Source organism: Loxodonta africana, chromosome X, assembly GCF_030014295.1.
Source record: "Loxodonta africana isolate mLoxAfr1 chromosome X, mLoxAfr1.hap2, whole genome shotgun sequence".
NCBI classification, from domain to species: domain Eukaryota; kingdom Metazoa; phylum Chordata; class Mammalia; order Proboscidea; family Elephantidae; genus Loxodonta; species Loxodonta africana.
Genome location: NC_087369.1, coordinates 79,763,134 through 79,789,182, shown reverse-complemented (window position 1 = coordinate 79,789,182; position 26,049 = coordinate 79,763,134). Strand labels below are relative to the sequence as shown.

The following is a 26,049-nucleotide window of genomic DNA, read 5'->3' as shown; positions in this document are numbered from 1 at the left end:
CTTAAGAAGGCAAGGTAAAGCATTTTAATGAAAGGTGCACAGACCCGGAGTTAGAAAATCAAAAGGGAAGAACACACTCAGCATTTCTCAAACTGGAAGAACTGCAGAAAAATTCAAGCCTCAAGTTGCAGTACTGAAAGATTCTATGGGCAAACAATTGAATAACACAGGAAGTATCAAAAGAAGATGGAAGATCATACAATATTTGTCCTTCTGTGACTGGCGTATTCACTCAGCATAATGTCTTGAAGCTCCGTTCATATTATAGCATGTATCAAGAATCCGTTTCTCTGGAGAATGAAGAAACCCAAAGACACAAGGGAAAGATTAGTCCGAAGGACTAATGGACCACAACTACAACAGCCTCCACCAGATTGAGTCCAGCACAACTAGATGGTGCCTGGCTACCACCACCGACTGCTCTGACAGTGATCACAATAGAGGGCCCCGGACAGAGCGGGAGAAAAAATGTAGAACAAAATTCAAACTCACAAAAAAAGTCTGACAGAGACTGGAGAAATCCCAAGAGTATGGCCCCCAGACACCATTTAATTCATTACTGAAGTCACTCCTGAAGTTCACCCTTCAGCTAATAAAACATACAATAATTCACGTAGTTCAACCACGTATACAAGCCTAATTGGGTACACTAGCCCAAAAGCAAAGAGGAGAAGGCAGGAAGGGACAGAAAAGCTGGACGAATGGAAATGAGGAAGCCGAGGTTGAAAAGGGGAGAGTGTTGACACATCACAGGGTTGGAAACCAATGTCACAAATATTACTTAATGAGAAAGTAACTTGCTCTGTAAACTTTTACCTAAAGCACAATAACCAAACCCATTGCCGTCAAGTCGATTCTGACTCATAGCGACCCTATAGGACAGAGTAGAACTGCACCATAGAGTTTCCAAGGAGCGCCTGGCGGATTTGAACTGCCGACCTCTTGGTTAGCAGCCGTAGCACTTAACCACTACACCACCAGGGTTTCCTAAAGCACAATAAAATAAATAAAAGGACTTCATTTCTCCTAACAGCTGAGTATGTACCACATTTTATTTATCCATTCATCTGTTGATGGGCATTTAGGCTGTTTTCATCTTTTAGCTATTGTGACTAGTGCTGCAATGAACACAGGTGTACAGGTCTCTGCTTTCAAGTGTATTGGATATATACCTAGAAGTGGAATTGCTGGATCGTATGATTGTTCTATTTTTAGTTTTTTGAGGAACAGCCACATTGTTTTCCACAACAGCTGTACCATTTTGCATTCCCACCAGCAATGGATAAGGACTCCAATTTCCCCACGTCCTTGCCAACATTTCTTATTTTCTGTTTTGTTTTGTTTTTATGTTAACCACCCTAAAAAAAAAGTGAAATGGTATCTCATTGTGGTTTTGATTTGCATCTCTCTGATGGCTAATGATGGTGAGCATTTGTGTTGGTGGCCATTTGAATGTCCTCCTTTGGTGAAATTTCTGTTCAAGTTCTTTGCCCATTTTAAGATTGGGTTGTCTTTTTGTTGTTCAGTTGTCAAAGTTTTATATATATTTCAGTTATTAGATTCTTATCAGATATATGGTGTCTGAAGATATTCTCCCAGTCAATAGCTTGTCTTTTGACTTTTTTGGTAAAGTATTTTGATGAAAAAATCTTTTAATTTTTGAGGAAGGACAAATATTGTAAAAAACCTCACTTATATAAAAAGACAAAAAAAGGCAAATATATAGAGACCAAAGTTTATTAGTGGTTACCAGGTGAGGGAAGGGAGGGGAAAGAAGGGGTTAATGGTGATAGAAAAATTGCACTGATTAAGGGTAGTGCTGCACAGACAATTATTGTAATTGCTGTCAATAAATTGTACACCTTTAAAAGTTGAACTGGAAAAAGTTGTGAGATAGATATATTTACAACAATGAAAGAAAAAAAAGAATAGCTGCTGAGGCTGCTAACATAGAAACAAAAACCTCATGGGATGTGATTCCTTGGTTTGGAGGTTTAGAGTCATGGTTTCATGGGACATCCTAGTTAATTGGTGTTTACTGCTTCTGATCTACCTCCTAATTCATTGTGTAGTGCCTGGAGTCTTAAAAGTTTTCAAGCGGCAATCCAAGGCATCACAATTGATCTCTATTCACCTGGAACAACAGGGAAAGAAGGAGAGTCAGGAATACGAGGAGGAAACGGAAAGGGGGATATTGAGTGTGTGACTGCCTCCGTGAAAAACTGCCTCCTTTGCCATGAGATCAGAAGAACTGGATGGTGCCTGGCTGCCATTACTGAACATCTTGATCAAAGATTTCATAGAAGAATCCTGACCAAAAGGGAAAAATACAGAACAGAATTTCAAATTCTCATGGAGTCCAAACTTTCTGGAGCCAAGGGGGCTGGATGGACCCTGAAACTATTTCCCTGAGAAAATCTTTAAAACTTAAACAAAAATATCCCCTAAAGTCTTAAAACCTAGCAATAGCTTAGGTTAACTAGTAAAATATGCCTGCCTTGCGCATTATGCTCTTTTAAGAACTATCTATATGGGATCAAAGTGACAACAGCAACTGGAAAGTTTAGCTAGGAACCTTAGAGTGCAGTGAGTTTATGTTAATAGGGGAGGAACAACTCAGAAAAGGAAGGTGAGGATGGTCGCACAATTCAAAGAATGTAATCAATGTTACTAAATTGTACGTGTGGAAGTGTTGAATTGATGTATGTTTTGCTGTGTATATTCTGACAGCACTGAGTTTTGGTTTTGGGTATTCTCAACAATAAAATAAAATTTAAAAAAATCAAAAACAAAATAAAATTTTTAAAAAGTGTATGGAAGGAATACACACAGTCACTGCACCAAAAAGAATTGGTTGATGTTCGAACATTTCAGGAGGCAGCATATGACCAAGAACCAATGGTACTGAAGGAAGAATTCCAAGCTGCACTGAAGGCAATGGCAAAAAGCACAGCTCCAGGAATTGATGGAATACCAATTGAGATGCTTCATCAAAAAGACGCAACACTGGAAGCACTCACTCGTCTGTGCCAAGAAATTTGGAAGACAGCTACTGGCCAAATGATGGGAAGAGATCCATATTTGTGCCCATCCCAAAGAAAGGTGATCCAATGGAATATGGGAGTTATTAAACAATATCATTAATATCTCATGCAAGCAACATTTTGCTGAAGATAAATCAAAAATGGCTGCAGCTATACATCAACAGGAAACTGCCGGAAATTCAAGCTGGATTAGGAAGAGGACGTGGAATGAGGGATATCATTATTAAAATCAGATGGAACTCGGCTGAAAGCAAAGAATGCCAGAAAGATGTTCACCTGTGTTTTATTAACTATGGAAAGGCATTTGACTGTGCGGATCATAACAAATTATGGATAACATTGCAAAGAACGGGAATTCCAGAATGCTTAATTGTGTTCGTGCAGAACCTGTACATAGATCAAGAGGCAGTCATTTGAACAGAACAAGGGGATACTGTGTGGTTTAAAACTGGAAAAGGTGTGCAGCAGGATTGTATCATTTCACCATACTTATTTGATCTGTATGCTGAGCAAATAATTCAAGAAGCTGGACTATATGAAAAAGAATGAGACATCAGGATTGGAGGAAAACTTATTAACAACCTGCGATATGCAGACGACATAACCTTCCTTGTCAAAAGTAAGATAACTTAAAGCACTTACTGATGAAGATCAGAAAGACTACAGCCTTCACTAATGATTACACCTTAATATTATAAAAAATAAAAATATAAAAATAAAAAATAAATTTTTTTTAAATAAGACAACAAAAATCCTCACAACTGGAGCAGTAAGCAACATCATGATGAACAGAGAAAACATTGAAATTGTCAAGAATTTCAATTTACTTGGATCCACAATCAATGCCCGTGGAAGCAGCAGTCAAGAAATCAAAGGAGGAGGCAGAGCCAACATGACGCTGTAAACAGAAGCACCATGCCTCTCTCTGCAACAAAGACTCGAAAAACTAGGTAAGGAACCCTAAGCATCAAATGAAAAGGAACCCTAAGCATCAAATGAAGGGGTAAAGAATAGCACTGAATGGAGTAAGAAACTGACAGAGAAAAGAGAATGAGGAGAGCTACAGAGTGGCGGTCCCCTACCAGCTAACACAGCACTGGTTTGCTAACTACAGCCACCAAGGAACTCAGACAGGGAGTATGGGAAGGCAGCTTCACGGAGCTCCCAACAGGAGACGGACCACCTGGCAACCAGGGATACATGCTTTCCCTCCAACCCCCTCACCCTTCTTCCTTCTGTGTTGCCTCCGCTCCTTTCCAGCAAGCCACAGTCGCTTGGCCAGAGAGACACCAGCTCACAGCCACTCAGGTCCACCCCACCCCCAATGACCGGTTCCCCCAGCGCCATATTTTATCGTTGTTGGTGGTGGTTTTTTTTTTTTTTTTTTTGCTTTTTTCTGTTTCTTCTTTCTCTCTCCCTTCCTTCCTTTCCTTTCTCCCTCACAGCTAGCCCCATGTGCCATCCCTGCCTATTCTCAATGGGCTGTGCTGCACTGCTGAGCTAGAGAGCCAACAGCATGGCCTCCCCAGTTCCATGCCACACCCATCAGCCAGCTCCCTCAGCACCATTTTTTTCCTGCTTCTCTCTCTCCCATTCTTCCTTTAATTTCTCATGCCCAGCTAACCCTATGCACCATCCCCACCCCTTCTCAATGGGCTATAATGCACCACTCCGCTAAAAAGCCACCAGCACATGGTCCCCCCTGTTCCATGCCACACCGACCAGCCAGCTACCTCGGTGCCATTGTATTTTTTTCTACCTTTCTGCTTCCTTTTCTCTCCCTTCCTTCCTTTCCTTTCTCCCACCCATGTACCCCATGTACTTCCCCACCCCTTCTTAAAGGGTTGTGTTCCACTACTCATCTAGAAAGCCACTGACACACAGCCTCCCTGGGTCCGTGCCTCCCACACTGGTCAATTCCTTTCAGTGCCATATTTTTTGTTTTTGTTTCTTTCTATCCCTTCTTTCCTTTCCTTTCTCCCACCCACCTAGCCCCATGTGCCGTCAGCATCCCTTCTTAATGGGTCATGCTGCATTACTTGGCCACAGAGCCACCGGCACATGGCCTCCCCAGGTCCATGCTGCCCCCACCAGCCAGTTCCCTCAGCACTATATTTTTTTTCCAAAATTCTTTAAGATATCATTTATTAGTCTCATCTTACAGTTCCATCCATATAAAATTCTCACATTGGGAGTAATTTGGTTTAACCCACCAGCTGGTTATGCTGAATAATTCAACTTGGATGTGAGCTTAAAAGGTTATTTTCTTTTTTTTAATAATTTTTATCGTGTTTTAAGTGAAAGTTTACAAATCAAGTCAGTCTCTCACACAAAAACCCATATACACCTTGCTACACACTCCCAATTACTCTCCCCCAATGAGACAGCCCGCTCTCTCCCTCCACTCTCTCTTTTCGTGTCCATTTCGCCAGCTTCTAATGCCTTGCACCCTCTCATCTCCCCTCCAGGAAGGAGATGCCAACATAGTCTCAAGTGTCCACCTAATCCAAGAAGCTCACTCCTCACCAGCATCCCTCTCCAACCCATTGTCCAGTCCAATCCATGTCTGAAGAGTTGCCTTTGGGAATGGTTCCTGTCCTGGGCCAACAGAAGGTCTGGGGGCCATGACCACCGGGCTCCTTCCAGTCTCAGTCAGACCATTAAGTCTGGTCTTATGAGAATTTGGGGTATGCATCCCACTGCTCTCCTGCTCCCTCAGGGGTTCTCTCTTGTGTTCCCTGTCAGGACAGTCATAGGTTGTAGCCGGGCACCATTTAGTTCTTCTGGTCTCAGGATGATGTAGTCTCTGGTTCATGTGGCCCTTTCTGTCTCTTGGGCTTGTAATCACCTTGTGTCCTTGGTGTTCTTCATTCTCCTTTAATCCAGGTGGGTTGAGACCAATTGATGCATCTTAAATGGCTGCTTGCTAGCATTTAAGACCCCAGACACCACTCTTCAAAGTGGGATGCAGAATGTTTTCTTAGTAGATTTTATTATGCCAATTGACTTAGATGTCCCCTGAAACCATGGTCCCCAGACCCCTGCCCCTGCTACGCTGGCCTTTGAAGCATTCAGTTTATTCAGGAAACTTATTTGCTTTTGGTTTAGTCCAGTTGTGCTGACCTCCCCTGTATTGTGTGCTATCTTTCCCTTCACCTAAAGCAGTTCTTATCTACTCTCTAATTAGTGAATGTCCCCACCCACCCTCCCTCCCTCCCCCCTCGTAACCATGAAAGAATGTTTTCTTCTCAGTTTAAACTATTTCTCAAGTTCTTGTAATAGTGGTCTTCTACAATATTTGTCCTTTTGCAACTGACTAATTTCACTCAGCATAATGCCTTCCAGGTTCCTCCATGTTATGAAATGTTTCACAGATTCCTCACTGTTCTTTATCGATGCGTAGTATTCCATTGTGTGAATACACCATAATTTATTTATTCATTCATCTGTGATGGGCACCTTGGTTGCTTCCATCTTTTTTCAGCACCATATTTCTTTGTTGTTGTTGTTTTGGGTTTTTTGTTTGTTTCTTTCTTCTCTCTCCTTCCTTTCCTGTCCCTGCCCACATAGCTCAATGCATCATCCCCACTCCTTCTCGAAGGTCCATGCTGCACCTTTCATCTAGAGACCCACCGGAACATGGCCACCTGAGGTCTGCACTGTCCCCACTGGCTGGCTCCCCCAGTGCCATATTTTTTGTTTGCTTGCTTTGTTCTTTTTTTTCTGTTTCTTCTCTCTCCCTACCTTCCTTTCTTTTCTCCTGCCCACCTAGCCCTGTGTGCCACCCCTGCCTCTTCTTGAAGGACCATGCTGCATCACTTGGCTAAAGAACCACTGGGACTCAGCCTCCCTAGGTCTGTGCTGCCGTCACCAGCTGGCTCTCTCAGCGCCTTTTGTTCTTGTTGTTGATTTGTTGGTTTTGTTGTTGTTTCTTCTCTCTCTCCCCCTTCCTTTCCTTTCTCCTGCTCACCTAGCCCTGTGCACCACCTCCCATCCCCCATTCTTGATGAACTGTGCTGCACTGTTCAACTAGAGAGCCACTGGCACATGGCCTTCCCAGATCAGCCCCACCCTGACTAGCCAAATCCCACTGTTCTGCCATTTTATTTACTTTTTTCCTTCTTTTGTTTTTTTGCTTCTGTTTCTCTCTCTTCTTTCTCTCACCCACTTAGCTCCACACATCACATCGTCTCTCCTCCCTCCTGCCTATCTGCACCACACACCAAGTGCCACGCCCCTGGGTGGCACTGGCATGGACACCCAGACCCCGCCCTGCACTGCCCACCAACCCACCCCCCAGTACCAGTTCGTGCAACAAATGACCCATCTTCACCCCTGCCCCTCCGCTGGAACTACCCTGCTGCGCCATAGCTGAGTGACCAGCCCTGCCCACCTGGACCAGGTAGTAAGAAGTATCGTTCCCACAGACAAGCAAGCAATGAAACACTCCCAGCCTGTCTGCCCAGACATAACCAAATAAAACAAAAAGCAGGATGAAACAAACCTATCTGCAATAAATAAATGAAGAAAATAGTTTTTGAATGTCTGAGAGACAGCAGACAATATCAAAACATATTTTTTTAAAGAAGGACAGGATGGCTACAGACAGCAACCAAAATAAAACACCAGATGACCTTCCCGTAGAAGAAAAAACACTGAAATTACCTGATAGGAAATTCAAAAGTCTAGTAGTCATGGCTGTCCAAGAGATTAGGAAAGAAATGAAGGAAAACACAGACAAAAATAAGGAAAAAATAGACAAAAATCATGGAAAATACAGACAAAATCAGGGAAAACGCAGACAAAGCAATGGAAGAATCCAGGAAAATAACACAGGAACAAAAGGTCAAAATAATAAACAGCTAGAAATCAAACAAACAAAAAAAGCAATTAGAAATCCAAAAGATAACAACAGGAATTCAGAAATGGGAAGTGCAATAGGAGGTTTTAGGAGCAAATTTGAAAAAGTGGGAGACAGGACCAGCAAAATTGAACAAAAACCTTTGGATACTACTTTTCTGAGGAAAAATCAGAAAAAAGAATGCAGAAAACCTAAAAACGATGTGGGATACAATCAAGAGCAAAAATTTGCACTTGATTTGAGTTCCAAAACAGGGGGATAAAATGGAAAAGACAGAGAGGATCACTGAAGATTTGCGACAGAAAACTTCCCTAATGCCATGAAAGATGAAAATCTCATCCAAAAAGGTCAATGAACCCTATTTGGGATAGACCCCCAAAAGAAAGTCACCAAGAAATATCATAACGGCACTCAACAAAACCAAAGACAAAGAATCCGGAGAGCAGCTTGAGAAAAACAAAAAGTCACATACAAAGGGGAAACAATAAGACTAAGCTCTGACTACTCAGCAGAAACCTTGCAGGCCAGGCAATGGGATGACATATATAAAACCTTGATTAAAAAGAAAAATTGACAACCAGGAATAATATATCCTGGGAAACTCTCACTGAAATATGATGGCAAAATTAGGACATTTCCAGATAAACATAAATTAAGGTAATTTATAAAAACCAAACCAAGCTGACAAGAATTATAAAAGGGAGTCCTTTGGTTACAGAACCAACAACATCAGACAGCCACCTGAATCTAGGACACAGGCCAGTATCAGCCAGATACCAACCTAAGTAATTAACTCTCAAGGATAAAAGAAAAGTAAAAGATTTACAGCAGGGAACCAGAGAGGTCAATCTGTAAATGACAACAACTTCAGAACAATAAAGGGTATAGGTATATAGAACTTTCAAATGGAGAGGAAGTCAAGATGATACCAAGTAATAAAGAACTGGTTCAAGCTTAGGAAGATAGGGGTAAATTTCAAGGTAACAACAAAGAAAGTTAACAAACCTACTCTTCTGAATAAAGAAGGAAAACAGTACAAAATAAAGGAGAAAAAAAACTTCAGTAAACACAAAATCTACCAAAATGAAAAGAAAATCCGCAAACAAAAGGAATTCAGCACAGGAGAGTAAGAGGAACAACAACAACAAAAAAAGGTCAGCACCACACACACACACACAAAGTACTACAAAATGACAGCAATAAACTCACACATTTCGATAATCACACTGAACACAAATGGCTTAAATGCATCCGTTAAGAGACAGAGAGTGACAGAACGGATTAAAAAACAGGACCCATTAACATGCTGTCTACAAGAGGCACACCTTAGAAACAAAGACAAAAATATATTAAAAATCAAAGAATTGAAAAATATATATGTCAAACAAACAGCAATGAAAAAAGATCAGGATTGGTAATACTAATCTCAGATAAAATAGACTTTAAAACAAAATCCACCATAAAAGACAAGGACATTATACAATGATGGACCATGAGGACATCACCATAATAAATATCTATGCACCCAATGACAGGGCTCCAAATTATATAAAAAGATAATAATAATGAAACTCTAACAGCACTTAAAAGAGAAACTGACTGATACACAATAATAGTAGGAGACTTCAACACACCACTCTCTGTAAAGGACAGAACATCTAGAAAGAAACTCAACAAAGATGCAGAAGATTTAAAAGCCACAATCAACCAGCTTCACCTTATAGACAGAAAGAGAACACTCCACCCAACAGCAGCAAAATCAACATTCTTTTCCAATGCACATGGAACATTCTTCATTCTCCAAAATAGACCACATCTTAGGCCATAGAGCAACCCTCAAGAAAATCCAAAACACTGAGATAATACAAAGTATATTCTCTAATCACAACACCATCAAAGTAGAAATTAACAACAGGAAGATCAAGGGAAAAAAATCAAACACATGGAAACTGAATAACACCTTGCGTAAAAAAACACTGGGTAATAAAAAAAAATTTTTTTTTATTCAAAGATGAAATAAAAAATTCCTAGAATCAAATGAGAATGAAAATACATCATGCCAAAACCTTTGGGACACAGGAAAGGCAGTGCTCAGAGGTCAATTATAGCAACAGATGCACACATCAAAAAAGGAGAAAGGGAAAAAAATCAAAACTTTAGCTAGAATAAATAGAAAGAGAACAGCAAAAGAATCCCATAGCCACCAGAAGAAAGAGAATAATACTTATCAGAGCAGAAATGAATTAGAGAATAGAAAAATAATAGAAAAAAATCAATAAAACCAAAAGTTGGTTCTTTTGAAAAGATCAACAGAATGGACATACCACTGGCCACATTGACCAAAGAAAAACAGAAAAGGAAGCAAATAACTCAAATAAGAAATGAACTTGGGGACATTACAACAGACCCAACCAAAATAAAAAGGATCATAACAGAGTATTATGAAAAACTATACTCCAACATATTTGAAAACTTAGGGGAAATGGACAAATTTCTAGAAACACACTACCTACCTAAACTAACACACAAAAAAAAACTGAGGTAAAAAATCTGAACAGACCCATAACAAGAGAAGAGACTGAAAAGGTTAAAAAAAAAAAAAAGAACTCCCAATGAAAAAAAGTATTGGCCCAGTTGGCTTCACTGGAGATTTCTACCCAACACTCAGAAAAGAGCTCACACCAGTACTACTCAAACTGTTTCATAACACAGAAAAGGAAGGGTTACTTCTGAATTCATCCTATGAAGCCAGCATAACACTGATACCAAAAATAGGCAAAGATGCCGTGCAAAAAAAAAAGAATATCTAAGACCAGTATATGTCGCAAATATAGATGCAAACATTCTCAAATAAATTCTAGTCAATAGAATTCAGCATCATGTAAAAAAAATGATAATACATCTCGACCAAGTGGGATTCATGCCAGGTATGTAGGGATGGTTCAACATTAGAAAATCAATCAACGTAATCCACCACATAAATAAAAGAATCACATGATCATCTCAATCGATGCAGAAAAGGCATTTGATAAAGTCCCACAATGATTCCTTGATAAAAACTCTCAATAAAATAGGAATAGAAGGAAAATTCCTTGACATAATAAAGGACGTTTATACAAAACCAGCACCCAACATCATTCTCAGTGGAGAGAGGCTGAAAACATTCCCCCTGAGAACAGGAAAAAGACAATGATGCCCTTTATCACCACTCCTAATTAGCATTGTGCTGGAAGTCTTAGCTAGAGCAATAAGACAAGAAAAAGAAATAAAGAGCATCCAAATTGGTAAGGAAGAAGTAAAAACTATCCCTACTTGTGGATGAGATGATACTACACATAGAGAACCCAAAAGACTCCACAAGAAAACTACTGGAACTAATACAAAGATTCAGCAGAGTATCAGGACACAAGATAAACATAAAAAAAAATCAGTTGGATTGCTATACACCAAAAAAGACAGCTATGAAAAGAAAATAAGGAAAGCAATGCCATTTATAATAAAAAACCCTAAAAAATAAAATACTTAGGAATAAATCTTACCAGGGACATAAAAAACCAATACAAAGAAAACTATAAAACACTACTGCAAGAAACCAAAAGAGACCTACATAAATGGAAAAACGTACATACTCATGGATAGGTAGACTCAACATCGTGAAGAGGTCAATTCTACCAAAAGCAACCTATGAATACAATGCAATCCCAATCCAAATACCAACAGCATTCTTTAACAAGATGGAAAAACTAATCATTAACTTCATCTGGAAAGGAAAGAGGCCCCAGATAAGTTAAGTAGTATTGAAGAAGAAGGATAAAGTAGGAGAGCTCAGACAACCTGACCTCAGAACCTACTATACAGTTATGGTAGTAAAAACAGCCTGGTACTGGTACGATGACAGACACCTTGACCAATGGAAAAGAATGGAGAACCCAGATGTAAATCCATCCATCTATGGACAGCTGATCTTTGACAAAGACCCAAAGTCTGTTAAATGGGGAAAGACAGCCTTTTCAACAAATGGTGCTGGCCAAACTGGATGTCCATCTATAAAAAAATAAGACAGGACCCATACCTCACACCATACACAAAAACTAATTCAAAATGAATCAAAGACCTAACTATAAAACCAAAAACTATAAAGATCATAGGAGAAAAAATAGGGTCAACAAGTAGAGGCCCTAATACTCAGCATAAACAGGATAAAAGCCATAACCAACATCACACAAACACCAGAGCATGAGCTAGATAATTGGGATCTTCCAAAAATTAAACACTTAAGCTCATCAAAAGCCTTTACCAAAAGAGTAAAAAGAGAACCTACAGACTGGGGAAAATTTTTTGACTATGACATGTCTGACAAAGGTGTAATCTCTAAAATCTATAGGAAAATCCAACACCTCTATAACAAAAAGACAAATAATCCAACTAAAAAACGGGTAAAGGTTATGAACAGACACTTCACCAAAGACATTCAGGCAGCTAACAGACACATGAGGAAATGCTCGCAATCACAAGCCATTAGAGAAATGCAAATTAAAACTACAATGAGATACCATCTCACCCTGATATTACTGGCAAGAATAAAAAAAAACAGAAAATAACAAATGTTGGAGAGGTTGTGGGGGGATTGGAACTCTTATGCACTGCTGGTGGGAATGCAAAATGGTGCAACCATTTTGGAAAACAATATGGTGCTTCCTTAAAAAGCTACTAATAGAAATACCATACAACCCAGCAATCCCACTCCTAGAGAAATAAGAGCCGTCACATGAATAAACATATGCACAACCATGTTAACTGCAGCAGTTATTCACAATAGCAAAAAGATGGAAGCAACCTAAGTGCCCATCCACAGATGAATGGGTAAACAAACTATGGTACATACACACAATGGAATACTACGCAACGATAAAGAACAATGATGAATCTGCAAAATATCTCCCAACATGGATGAATCCAGAGAGTGTTATGCTGAGAGGGAAATAAGTCAATCCCGAAAGGACAAATACTGCATGAAGCCACTATTATAAAAATTCATAAAAATGTCTCCACACAGAAAGAAACAATCTTTGATGGTTATGAGGGGGATGGTGGGGAGGGAAAAACACTAAATAGATGAGAGATAAGTGGTAACTTTTCTGAAGGGTAAGACAGTACACAATACTTGGGAAGTCAGCACCACTTGACCAAGGAAAGGTCATGGAAGCTTCATAGACACATCCAAACTCCCTGAGGGACTAATGACTGGGCTGAGGGCTGGGGACTATGGTCACGGGGGAAATCTCACTCAATTGGCATACCATAGTTTATAAAGAAAATGTTCTATATCTTTCTTTGGTGAGTAGCGTCTGGGGTCTTAAAAGCTTTTGGGTAGCCATCCAAGATACTCCACTGGTCCCACCCCATCTGGAGCAAGGGAGAATGAAGAAAACCAGAGGCACGAGGAAAAGATTAGTTCAAAGGACTAACGGACCACAACTACCACAGCCTCCACCAGACTGAGTCCAGCAAACTAGATGGTGCCCAGCTACCACCATCTACTGCTCTGACAGGGATCACAACAGAGGGTTCAGAACAGAGCTGGAGAAAAATGTAGAACAAAATTCACACTCACACACACACACAAAAAGATCAGACTTACTTGTTTGACAAATACTGGAGAAACCTTGAGAGTATGCCCCCAAACACCCTTTTAACTCAGTACTGAAGTGATTCATGAGGGTCACCCTTCAACCAAAGCTTAGACAAGCCCATAAAACAGAAAGTAATACACATAGCTCAACCATGTATACAAGATTAAATGGGCATACCATCCCAGGCGCAAGGAAGAGAAGGCAGGAAGGGAGGAGAAAGCTGGACAAATAAAAATGGGGAACCCAAGGTCTACAAGTGGAGAGTGCTGACACATCGCGAGGTTGGCAATCATTGTCACAAAACAATATGTGTATTAATTGTTTAGTGAGAAACTAATTTGCTCTGTAAAGCTTCATCTAAAGCACAATAAAAAAAAAAAGAAAGAAATCAAACAATATATTGCACTGGGAAAACCAGCTGCAAAAGACCTCCTTAAGGTGTTAAAAAGCAACGATATCCCTTTGATGACTAAGGTGTGCCTGACCTGAGCCATGATATTTTCAATCACCTAATAGGCATGCCCCCATTCGTCTGTCAGTTTGTCGTACTGTGAGGGCTTGCATGTGGCTGTGATGCTGGAAGTTATACCACCGGTATTCAAATACCAGCAGGGTCACCCCTGGTGGACAGGTTTCAGCGGGACTTCCAGACTAAGACAAACTAGGAAGAAGCACCCAGAGGTCTGCTTCTGAAAAAAACTTTATGGACAGCAACAGAGCACTGTCTGATGTAGTACTGAAAGATGAGCCCCTCAGGTTGGAATGCACTCGAAATACAACTGGGGAAGAGCTGTCTTCTCAAAGTAGAGTCAACTTCAATGACATGGATGGATTCCAGCTTTTGGGACCTTCATTTGCTGATGTGTCATGACCCAAAATGAGAAGAAACAGCTGCAAACATCCATTAATAATTGAAATCTGGAATGTACGAAGTATGAATCTAGGAAAATTGGAAATTGTCAAAAATTAAATGGAACGTATCAACATCGATATCCTAGTGAGGTAAAAAGACTGGTATTGGTCATTTTGCATCAGACAATCACATGATGTACTATGCCAGGAATGACAAATTGAAGAGGAATGGCATCACGTTCACGGTCAAAAAGAACATTTCAAGATCTAGCTGAGTACAATGCTGTCAGTGATAGGATAATATCCATACGCCTACAAGGAAGACCAGTTAATACAACTCTTATTCAAATTTTCACAGCAACCACTAAGGCCAAAGATGAAGAAATGGAAGAGTTTTACAAACTTCTGCATCTGAAATTGATCAAACATGCAATCAAGATGCACTGATAATTACCGGAGTTTGGAATGTGAAAGTTGGAAACAAAGAAGAAGAACTGGTAGTTGGAAAACATAGACTTGGTGATAGAAACGATGCTGGAGATTGCGTGATAGAATTTTGCAAGACCAATGACTTTTTCATTGCAAATACCTTATTTCAACAACATAAATGGCGACTGTGCACGTGCACCTCTCCAGATGGAATACACAGGAATCAAATCGAGTACATCTATGGAAAGAGACGATGGAAAAGCTCAGTATCATCAGACAGAACAAGGCCCGGGGCCAACTGTGGAACAGACAATCAATTGCTCATATGCCAGTTCAAGTTGAAGTTGAAGAAAATTAAAACAAGTCCACGAGAGCCAAAGTACGAGCTCGAGTGTATCCCACCTGAATTTAGGGACCATCTCATGAATAGATTTGACACATTGAACACTAATGACCAGAAGAGTTGTGGAATGACATCCAGGACATCATACATGAAGAAAGCAAGAGGCTATTAAAAAGACAGGAAAGAAAGAAAAGACCAAAATGGATGCCAGAAAAGACACTGAAACTTGCTCTTGAACATAGAGTAGCTAAAGTGAAAGGAAGACCTTATGAAGTAAAAAAGCCGAACAGATTTCAAAGATCAGCTTGAGAAGACAAAATAAAGTATTATAATGAAATGTGCAAAGATCTGGAGATAGAAAACCAAAAGGGAAGAACAATGCTCAGCATTTCTCAAGCTGAAAGAACTGAAGAAAAAATTCAAGCCTGGAGTTGCAATTTTGAAGGATTCTACAGGGACAATACTAAACGATTCAGGAAGCATTAAAAGAAGATGGAAGGAATACACAGAGTCACTGTACCAAAAAGAGTTGGTCAACATTCAACCATTTCGGGAGGTAGCATATGGTCAAGAACCAATGGTACAGAAGGAAGAGGTCCAAGCTGCACTGAAAGCACTGGTGAAAAACAAGGCTCCAGGAATTGACGGAATACCAACTTCAAGAAACAGATGCAGCGTTGGAAGTGCTCACTTGTCTGTGCAAAGAAATTTGGCCAACCGGCTGGAAGCAATCCATATTTGTACCCATTCCAAAGAAAGGTGACCCAACAGAATGGGAAAATTATAGAACAAAGTCCTTAATATCACATACATGTAAAATTTTGCTGAAAATCGTTCAAAAGCAGCTGCAGCAGTACATCAACAGGGAACTGCCAGAAATTCAGGCCGGATTCAGAAGAGGACATGGAGCCAGGGATATCATTGCTGATGTCAGATGGACCTTGACTGAAAGCAGAGAATACCAGAAGGATGTTTACCTGTGTTTTATTGACTATGCAAAGGCATTCGACTGTGTGAATCAGAACAAATTATGGATAACATTGTGAAGAATGGGAATTGCAGAACACTTAATTGTGCTCATGAGGAACCTGTAAATAAACCAAGAAGCAGTCGTTCGAGCAGAACGAGGGGATACTGTGTGGTTTAAACTCAGGAAAGGTGTGTGTCAGGGTTGTATCCTTTCACCATATTTATTCAATCTGTATTCTGAGCAAATTATCTGAGAAGCTGAACTGTATGAAGAACAGGGCATCAGGATTGGAGGAAGTCTCGTTAACAACCTGTGATATGCAGACAACACAACCTTGCTTGCTGAAAGCGAAGAGAACTTAAAGCACTTACTGATGAAGATCAACGACCACAGCCTTCAGTATGGATTACATCTCATCATAAATAAAACAAAAATCCTCACCACTGGATCAATAAGCAACATCCTGCTAAAAGGAGAAAAGATTGAAATTGTCAAGGATTTCATATTGCTTGGATCCACAGTCAGTGCCCATGGAAGCAGAAGTCAAGAAATCAAATAACCCATTGCATTGAGTAAATCTGCTGCAAAAGACCTCTTTAAAGTGTTCAAAAGCAAAGATGTCACTTTAAGGACTCAGGTGTGCCTGACCCAAGCCATGGTATTTTCAATTGCCTCATATGCATGTGAAAGCTGGACAATGGATAAGGAAGACAGAAGAAAAATTGATGCCTTTGAGTTATGGTGTTGGCGAAGAATATTGAATATACCATGGACTGCTACAAGAACAAAGAAATCTGTCTTAGAAGTACAGCCAGAATGCTAATTAGAAATACGGATGGCGAGACTACGACTCACATTCTTTGTACATGTTTTCAGGAGGTACCAGTCCTTGGAGAAGTTCATCATGCTTTGTAGAGTAGAGGGTCAGTGGAAAAGAGGATGACCCTCAACGAGATGGATTGACACAGTGGTTGCAACAATAGTCTCAAGCATAACAACAATTGTGAAAATGGCACAAGACTGGGCAGTGTTTTGTTCTGTTGTACGTAGGGTTGCTATGAATTGGAACTGACTCAACGGCACCTAACAACAACAACAACAACAGCAACATACCCACAAAAGCTGGAAAATGAAAAAGGAAGACTGAAGAAAAATTGATGCATTCATATATGGTGTTGGTGAAGAATATTGAATATACATACCATGGACTGCCAGAAGAATGAACGATTCTGTCTTGGAGGAAGTACAGCCAGAATGCTCCTTAGAAGTGAGGATGGCAGGACTTCATCTTGCTTACTTTGGACATGTTATCAGAAGGGACCAATTCCTGGAGAAGGACATTATGCTTTGTAAAGCAGATGATCAGCAAAAAAATAGGAAGACCCTCAAAGAAATGGATTGACACAGTGGCTGCAACAATTGGCTCAAGCACTGTGAGGATGGCAAACAACTAGGAAATGTTTCATTCTGTTATACATAAGGTTGTTATGAGTTGGAGCCGACTCAACAGCACCTAACAACAACAACATGAACAATTTGTGTGCCAGTGAATTAAACAGCCTGGAAGAAATAAACAGATTCCTGGAAATGCATATGGTTTCTTCATTGACTCAAGAAGAAATAGAAGATCCCAACAAACCCATAACAAGTAAAGAGGTCAAATCAGTAATCGAAAACCTCCAGAAGAGAAAATTTCTGAGCCAGATGGTTTCAATGGGGAATTCTACCAAACATATGTGGAAGAAGTGACCCAAATCTTTCTTAAAATGTTCCTAAATATAGAAGAGGGAACACTTCCTAACTTACTCTGTGAGACTAGCATTACTCTAACACCAAAGCCTGACAAAGACACTACAGAAAAGAAAACTACAGACCAATATCCATAAATACAGATGCAAAAAATTCTTAACAAAATGATAGCAAACTGAAGACAAAAGGATATTTGAAATGATTATACACAATGATCAAATGGAATTTATCCCAGGAATGCAAGGGTGGTTCAACATTAGAAAATCAATCAATGTAATACATAGCATTCATAGACCAAAGAAAAAGAACAACATGATCATCTCAATAGATGCAGAGAAGGCTTTTGACAAAATCCATTTCATGATTTAAAAAAATTTATTTTTCAACAATCCAGGATTGAAGGGAAATTCCTGTATGTGATAAAGGATATTTATGAAAAACCCACAGCTAACATCATACTCAATGGAGAAAGACTGTTCGCCTTCAGAACAGAAATACATCAAGGATGCCCACTCTCACCACTGCTATTAAACATTGTACTGGCAGTTTAAGCCAGAGCAATTAGGCAAGAAAAAGAAATAAAAGGTATCTAAATTGGGAAGGAAGAAGTAAAACTATCCCTCTTCACAGACAACATGTTTCTTTATAGAAGTCCCCAAAGGACCCTCAAAAAAGCTGCTAGAGCTAATAAATGAATTCAGCAAAGTAGCAGGGTATAAGATCAATACTCAAAAATTTAATCAAGTTTTGGTACGTCTGCAATGAGCACTCTGAAAAGGAAATTAAGGAAACAATTCCACCTACAGTAGCATCTAAAATAATAAAATACCATTCACGTAATGGAATACTATGCAAATATTAAGAACAATGATGAATCCGTGAAACATCTCATAACATGGAGGAATCTGGAAGGCATTATGCTGAATGAAATTAGTTGCAAAAGGACAAATATTGTATGAGACCACTATTATAAGAATTCTAGAAAAAGTTTAAACACAGAAGAAAATATTCTTTGATGGTTACAAGGGTGGGGAGGGAGGGAGAGGGTTAATCACTAATTAGATAGTAGACAAGAACTATTTTAGGTGAAGGGAAAGACAACACACAATACAGAAGAGGTCAGTGCAACTGGACTAAACCAAAAGCAAAGAAGTTTCCTGAGTACAACCAAACTCTTTGAAAGCCAGAGTAGCAGGGATGGGCATTTGGGAACCATGGTTTCAGGGGACATCTAGGTCAATTGGCATAACAAAACGTATTAAGAAAACATTCTGCATCCCACTTTGGTGAGAGGCGTCTGGGGTCTTAAATGCTAGCAAGCAGCCATCTAAGATGCATCAATTGGTCTCAGCCTACCTGGAGCAAAGGAGAATTATAAGAACACCAAAGATATACGGCAAAGATGAACCAAAGAGACAGAAGGGGCCACATAAACCAAAGACTCCATCCGCCTGAAACCGAAAGAACTAGATGGTCCCTGGCTACCACTGATCACTGCCCTGACGGGGAACACAACAGAGAATCCCTGATGGAGCAGGAGAACAGTGGGATGCAGATCTCAAATTCTCATTAAAGACCAGACTTTAATGGTCTAAGACTAGAGGGACCCTGGAGGTCATGGTCCCCAGACCCTGTGTTAGCCCAAGACTGGAACCATTCACAAAGCCAACTCTTCAGACAGGAATTGGACTGTAATATAAGATAGATAATGATACTGGTGAGGAGTGAGCTTCTTGGCTCAAGTAGACACATGAGACTATGTGGGCAGCTCCTGTCTGGAGGCGAGATGAGAAGGCAGAGGGGGACAAGAGCTGGTTGAATGGACACGGAATACAAGGTGGAGAGGAGGAGTGTGCTGTCTCATTAGGGAGAGAGCAGCTATGAGTACATAGCAAGGTGTGTATAAGTTTTTGTATGATAGATTGACTTGATTCACTTAAAGCACAACAAATAAATGAATAAATAAATAAAAATAATAAAAATACCTAGGAATAACTTTAAACAAGGAATTGAAAGACTTGTACACTGAAAAGTATAAAACATTACTAAAAGAAATTAAAGAAGACAAATAAATAGAACATCCTGTGCTCATGGATCAGAAGATGCAATATTATTAAATGTCCTTAGTACACAAAGCAATCTGTAGACTCAGTGCAGTACCCATCCAAATTCCAACAACCTTCTTTGCTTAAATGGAAAAGCCAATCCTCTAATTTATATGGAGCTTCAGAGGTCCCGAATAAACAGAACAATCTTGAAAAAGAAGAACAAATTAGAAGGACTCACGCTTCCCAATCTCAAAGCATATTATAAAGTATAAAGTTACAGTAATCAAAACATTCTGCTACTGGTATAATGATAGACATATAAACTAAAGGAATAGAATTGAGAGTCCAGAAATAAACCCATGCATCTATGGCTAATTGATTTTTTATAAAGATGTTAAGTTCATCCAATGAGGAAAGAATAGTACCTTTAACAAATAGTGAGGGACAACTGGATTTCAAAAAACTGAAGAATGAACGTGGACCCATACCTTACACCATATACATAAAATTAACTCAAATTAGTCAAAAGTCTAAATTTAAGAACTAAAACCAAAAAACCCTTAGAGGAAAACATAGTGGTAATGCTTCGGGACCTAATTTTTTAATGGATTCCTAGCTATGACACTGAAAGTACAAGCAAGACAAAATAGATAAATGGCACTCCCTCAAAATTGAAAAGTTGTTCATCAAAGGACTTTGTCAACAAAGTGAGGAGACAATCTACAGACCATGAGAATATTTTGGGAAGCCATATATCTGATAAGCATTTTATATCCAGAATATATAAAGAACTCCTACAACCTGACAATAAAAGGAAAAACAACCCAATCAAAAAATGAGCAAAGGTCTTGAATAGATATTGCACCAAAGAAGAAATACAAATGGCCAACAAGCTCATAAAAGAATGCTCAATGTCATTAGTCATTAACCAAAAAAACCTAGTTGCCATTCTAGTCAATTCTAACTCATGGCAACCTCATGTGTTTCGGAGTAGAACTGTGCTCCACAGGGTTTTCAGTGGCTGTGCCCTTTTGGAAATAGATCACCAGGCCTTTCTTCTGAAGTTCCTCTGAGTGGATTCCAACCCCCAACCTTTCAGGTAGCAGCAGAGCGCTTAACCATCTGCACAACTCAAGGACTCCTCATTAGTCATTAAACCAAACCAAACCCACTGCCATCGAGTTGATTCTGACTCATAGCGACCCAACAGGACAGAGTAGAACTGCCCCATACAGTTTTCAAGGGGCGCCTGGTGGACTTGAACTGCTGACCTTTTGGTGAGCAGCTGTAGCTCTTAAGCACTACGCCACCAGGGTTTCCCATTAGTCATTAGGGAAATGCAAATCAAAATCACAATTAGATATCACTTCATCCCCCACTAAGATGGCTATGGTCAAAACTACGGAAAACAACAGGTGTTGGTGAGGATGTGGAGAAATTGGAACCCTCATCCATTGCTGGTGGGATTGTACAATGGTACAGCTACTGTAAAAAATAGTTTGATAGCTTTGCAATAAGTTAAACATAGAATTACCACATGACCCAGCAATTCCACTCCTAGGTATATACCTAAAATACTTGAAAGCAGGAATACAGATACTTGTACACCAGTGTTCATTTCAGCACTATTTGCAATAGCCAAAAGGTAGAAACAGCCTAAATGTTGATCAACAGATGAATGGAAACAAAATGTGATACTTCAGTGGAATATTACCCAGCCATAAAGAGAAATGAAATTCTGATACATGCTGCAAAATGTACACAACATGTATGAACCTTGAATACATTATGCTGAGTGAAATAATTTAGTCACCAAAAAAAAAATATTTTATGATCCCACTTACAAGGAATATCTAGAATAGGCAAGTGTATAAAGATCAAAGTTTATCAGTGGTTTCCAGTGGTAGTCAGGAGGGAGGGGAAAAGGGGGACTCATTGCTTAGGAAACACTGAGCTTCTGTTAAGGGTGATGGAAACCTTTGAAACAGATAATGATGCTGGTTGAACAAAGTGATGAATGCAATTAATGATACTGAATTATACATGTAAAAAATGTTGAAATGGCAAATGTTTTGTTACATATATATTTACCACAATAAAAAAAATTAAAACATTTTTTCTACACAGGACACCATCAAGGAAATGAAAAGAATCCACAAAAAGTGTGGAAATGTTTGCAAATCATGTATCTGATAAGGGACTTGTACTTGGAATATATAAAGAACTCTTACAGTTCAATAATAAAAAGAAAAATAAACTCGAGTTTTTAAATGGGCAGAGAATATGAATAGACATTTCTCCAGTGAAGATGTACAAATGGCAATAAGCACATGAAAAGATGCTCAACGTGATCAGCCCTCAGGGAAATACAAATCAAAACACAATGAGCTAACTCCGACACCCACTAAAAAAGATGGCTGTAATCAAAAAGACAGATGATTACAAGTGCTGACAATGATGTGGAGAAATTGGCACCCTCATATACTGATGGTGGGATTGCTAAATGGTGCAGCTTCTTTAGACAACCATCTGTTGGTTCCTCAGAAAGCTCAACACAGAGTTCGCATATGACCCAGCAATTCCACCCCTAGTTAGATACCGTATTTTTACCCAAATAACATGCACCTTCTGTGTTTGTTTGTCAGCTGCATTGTCTTCCCCCACGATGCAGTTCCAGAAGTGTGCAATGCTAATTTTTTTACAGCAACATGTGGAAGAAGAGTGGCATGGCGGTACTTGTGAGGATGCCTTGAGGGTGGGAGAGCATGTCCAGCAGAGGGCGCACATTATTTGCATAAAAGACAGTAACCAAGAGATTTGAAGAGATATGTCCACACAGAAACTTGTACACGAATGTTCTGAAGAGCATTATTCATAATGTCAAAAAAGTGGAAACAACTCAAATGTCTATCAGCTGATGAATGAATAAACAAAATGTGGTATAGCCGCACAATGGAATATTGTGCAGCCATGAAAAGGAATGAGCTACTCATACGTGCTACAACATGGTCGAACCTCGAAAGCATTATGCTAGGTGAAAGTTGCCAGACACATGGGACTACATACTGTATGACTGCATATCTATAAAGAAATTAGATTAGTGGTTGCCCTGGGTTAGGAGGAGGGAACATTGGAGGAAGATGGAGAGTTATTGTTAATGGGCATGGAGTTTCTTTTTGGGGGTGGAAATGTTCTAAAATTGATTACAGTGATTATTGCACAACTCTGTGAATATAGTGAAAAACCACTGAATTGTACACTTTATATTGGTAAATTGTATGGTATGTGAATTATATCTCAATAAAGTTGTACACAATATTCCTTCAGGGACCCTAAGGAGAACCTAAAGTGATAGGCATTTGTGCTCCAGAACACCTAAAATTTAGTTGGAGATCTGTGTTAATGACTTATGTATTAAGTTGTTGAGGACACAGAAAACAGTGGTTTCAAATATGAGCCCCAAATTAAAAAATCATAAGAAGAAACACTTCGAGTTGCTGGCGTTGCTTCGTATTTCACGTAGGCAAGTCTACGCTGCTTTGGGATGATAGCTGCACAGTTCATTTCTTTTTTGGGAATTAGTGATTCTCCTGAACAATGCTGGACGTGGAAGCAGTTAATGTGAATTAAAATAAAAATCCCCCAGTATCTCATTGAGGGGCACCGTTGCCCAGGCTAGACATCTAGAAGTCATCCTCAGGACCTCCATCACCCTCATTTCTGTCACCAACTCCTGTCCATGCTAACTCCTAAATAGCTCTTAAATTCATCTGCTGTACTTTTTCCTATCTTCCACTACCACCTACCTAGCTGAAGTTATCTTGTATCTCAACGACTGCAGGAACCTCTTAACTGTCTTCTCACATCTATTCTTACTTCCTTCCATTCCTTTCCCTGAAGCAACTGGAGTGGTCTTTTAAATTTTCAACTATGAGTAAGCTTGCTTAATCTTCTTCACTAGTTTCCTATTGCTCTTAAAATAAGAACCAAAATCCTGAATGTGTCGTACAAGGCCTGGCCTTTCTGTCTGTCCTCATCTTGAGCCACTCTTCCCCGCAATCTCTGTACTGTTAGCCACACTGTACTCTACAAGGCTACTAATTACACCCAAAACCACATTACACCTAGGCAACTCTGATAGCCTTTTTAGCCTTGCCTTCATTATTGACCACTGACTCCTTATTGAAATTCTCTTTTCCCTTGTCTTTTATTTTCTCACCACTCCTGTGTGTTGTCTTTTCCCTCTGACCACCAAACTATGAACATTTTCAAAATTCTCTACTCTTTTCTTCTCTGTATTCTATACTCTTTCCTTTAATTAAATTGATACACTTCAACTGTTTTCTGAGTTCCAGTCCATATCTGCAACAGCCTACATGATATCTCCAAAATTAACTCAAACCTAACATATGTAAAATAGAACTTATCGTGGTCTTAATCCTTTATCCGCAGAAACATTTCCTTCCTATTTCTTTCAGTGACACCAGCATTCTCTCAGCCACTCCTACTGTATATTTTAAAGCCATTTTCAATTGCCCTATCTTTCATTCCCTGTATCAAATCAGTCACCAAGTTCTATTGATTTTTCCTTTAGAATGTTTCTTACATCTTTCCATTTCTGTGGTCACTATTTTAGTTCTGACATTCATCATTTCATTCTTAGACTCTTGCACCTGCCTTTAAATGGGTCTCCCTGTCTGTTTTCTTACACTCAGGTCTGTTCTAAACACCACTGGCATTTCAATCTTATTAAAATGCCAATTTTGTCATATCACTTTCCTTCTCAAAAAGTTTCAGTGACTTCTCATTGCCAGCAGGATAAATTCTAAATTCTTTACACTCCATCCTGATATTTCACAAAGTATATTCTACAAGATGTTGCTAAATGTTCCACATACTCTGTGTTAAATCACAGTGAAACCTCTGAGCGCTGGAACTCTGCGGGACTGCCTTGTGTTCTGGGTCTTACAAGTTTTCCACTTTGGACAGGGTGCAGCCTTACCACTTTTCTATCGTTCTCTATTAAGAATCCTACCTCTTAAACACCCAAAAAGTGTTTCTTTTTTATTTTATAGGACTGGAAAAGCAATTAAATCATTTTTTATGATTTGCATGTTTATTCAAATTATGTACAGATATGTGCATATACTGTATTATTCAAACAAAGATATGGGTAAAATTCACTTTTTAATAAAAACACCTTATGTCGAGTGTTTAGTTTGTTTTGGTTTTTTGATGAAATTATGGAAACAAATTTCTAAGTCTGTAGCCTTGTCAAAAAGCTCTTGATCTTTAACTTTTCCAAATTCCTTCACTTTGTCCTCTAATGGTCAGTGTCATGAATTGAATCATGTCCCCCAAAAATGAGTGTCAACTTGGCTAGGCCATGATTCCCAGTATTGTGTGATTGTCCACCATTTTGTCATGTGATGTGATTTTCCTATGTGTTGTAAATCCCATCTCTATGATGTTAATGAGGCAGGATTAGAGGCAGTTATGCTAATAAACCAGGACTCAATCTACAAGATTAGGTTGTATCTTGAGTCATTCTCTTTTGAGATATAGAAGAGAGAAGTGAACAAGAGAGACAGGGGTACCTCATACCACCAAGAAAGTAGTGCCAGCAGCAGAGCACATCCTTTGGACCCAGGGTCCCTGCACTGATAAGCTCGTAGACCAGGGGAAGATTGCAGACGAGGAACTTTCCCCAGAACTGACAGAGAGAGAAAGCCTTCCCCTAGAGCTGGCACCCTGAATTTGGAATTCTAGCCTCCTAAACTGTGAGAATCAACACCCATGGAGGTAACAGTCACGAAATCAAAGGACACATTGCATTGAGCAAATTTGCTGCAAAAGACCTCTTTAAAGTGTTAAAAAGAAAAGATGTCACCTTGAAGACTAAGGTGTGCCTGACCCAAGCCATGGTGTTTTCATTAGCCTCCTATGCACGTGAAAGCTGGACAATGAATAAAGAAGACAGAAGAAGAATTGATGCCTTTGAATTGTGGTGTTGGTGAAGAATATTGAATATACCATGGACTGCCAAAAGAACAAACGAATCTGTCTTGGAAGAAGCACAACTAGAATGCTCCTTAGAAGCAAGGATGGCAAGACTAAGTC

General features: G+C 39.5%; 1 protein-coding gene across 1 annotated transcript in view; it reads left to right on the top strand.

Annotated features, from left to right (window-relative positions):
- TEX11 (testis expressed 11) overlaps positions 1 to 26,049 on the top strand; it is a 472,254-nt gene that overhangs the window by 438,589 nt on the left and 7,616 nt on the right.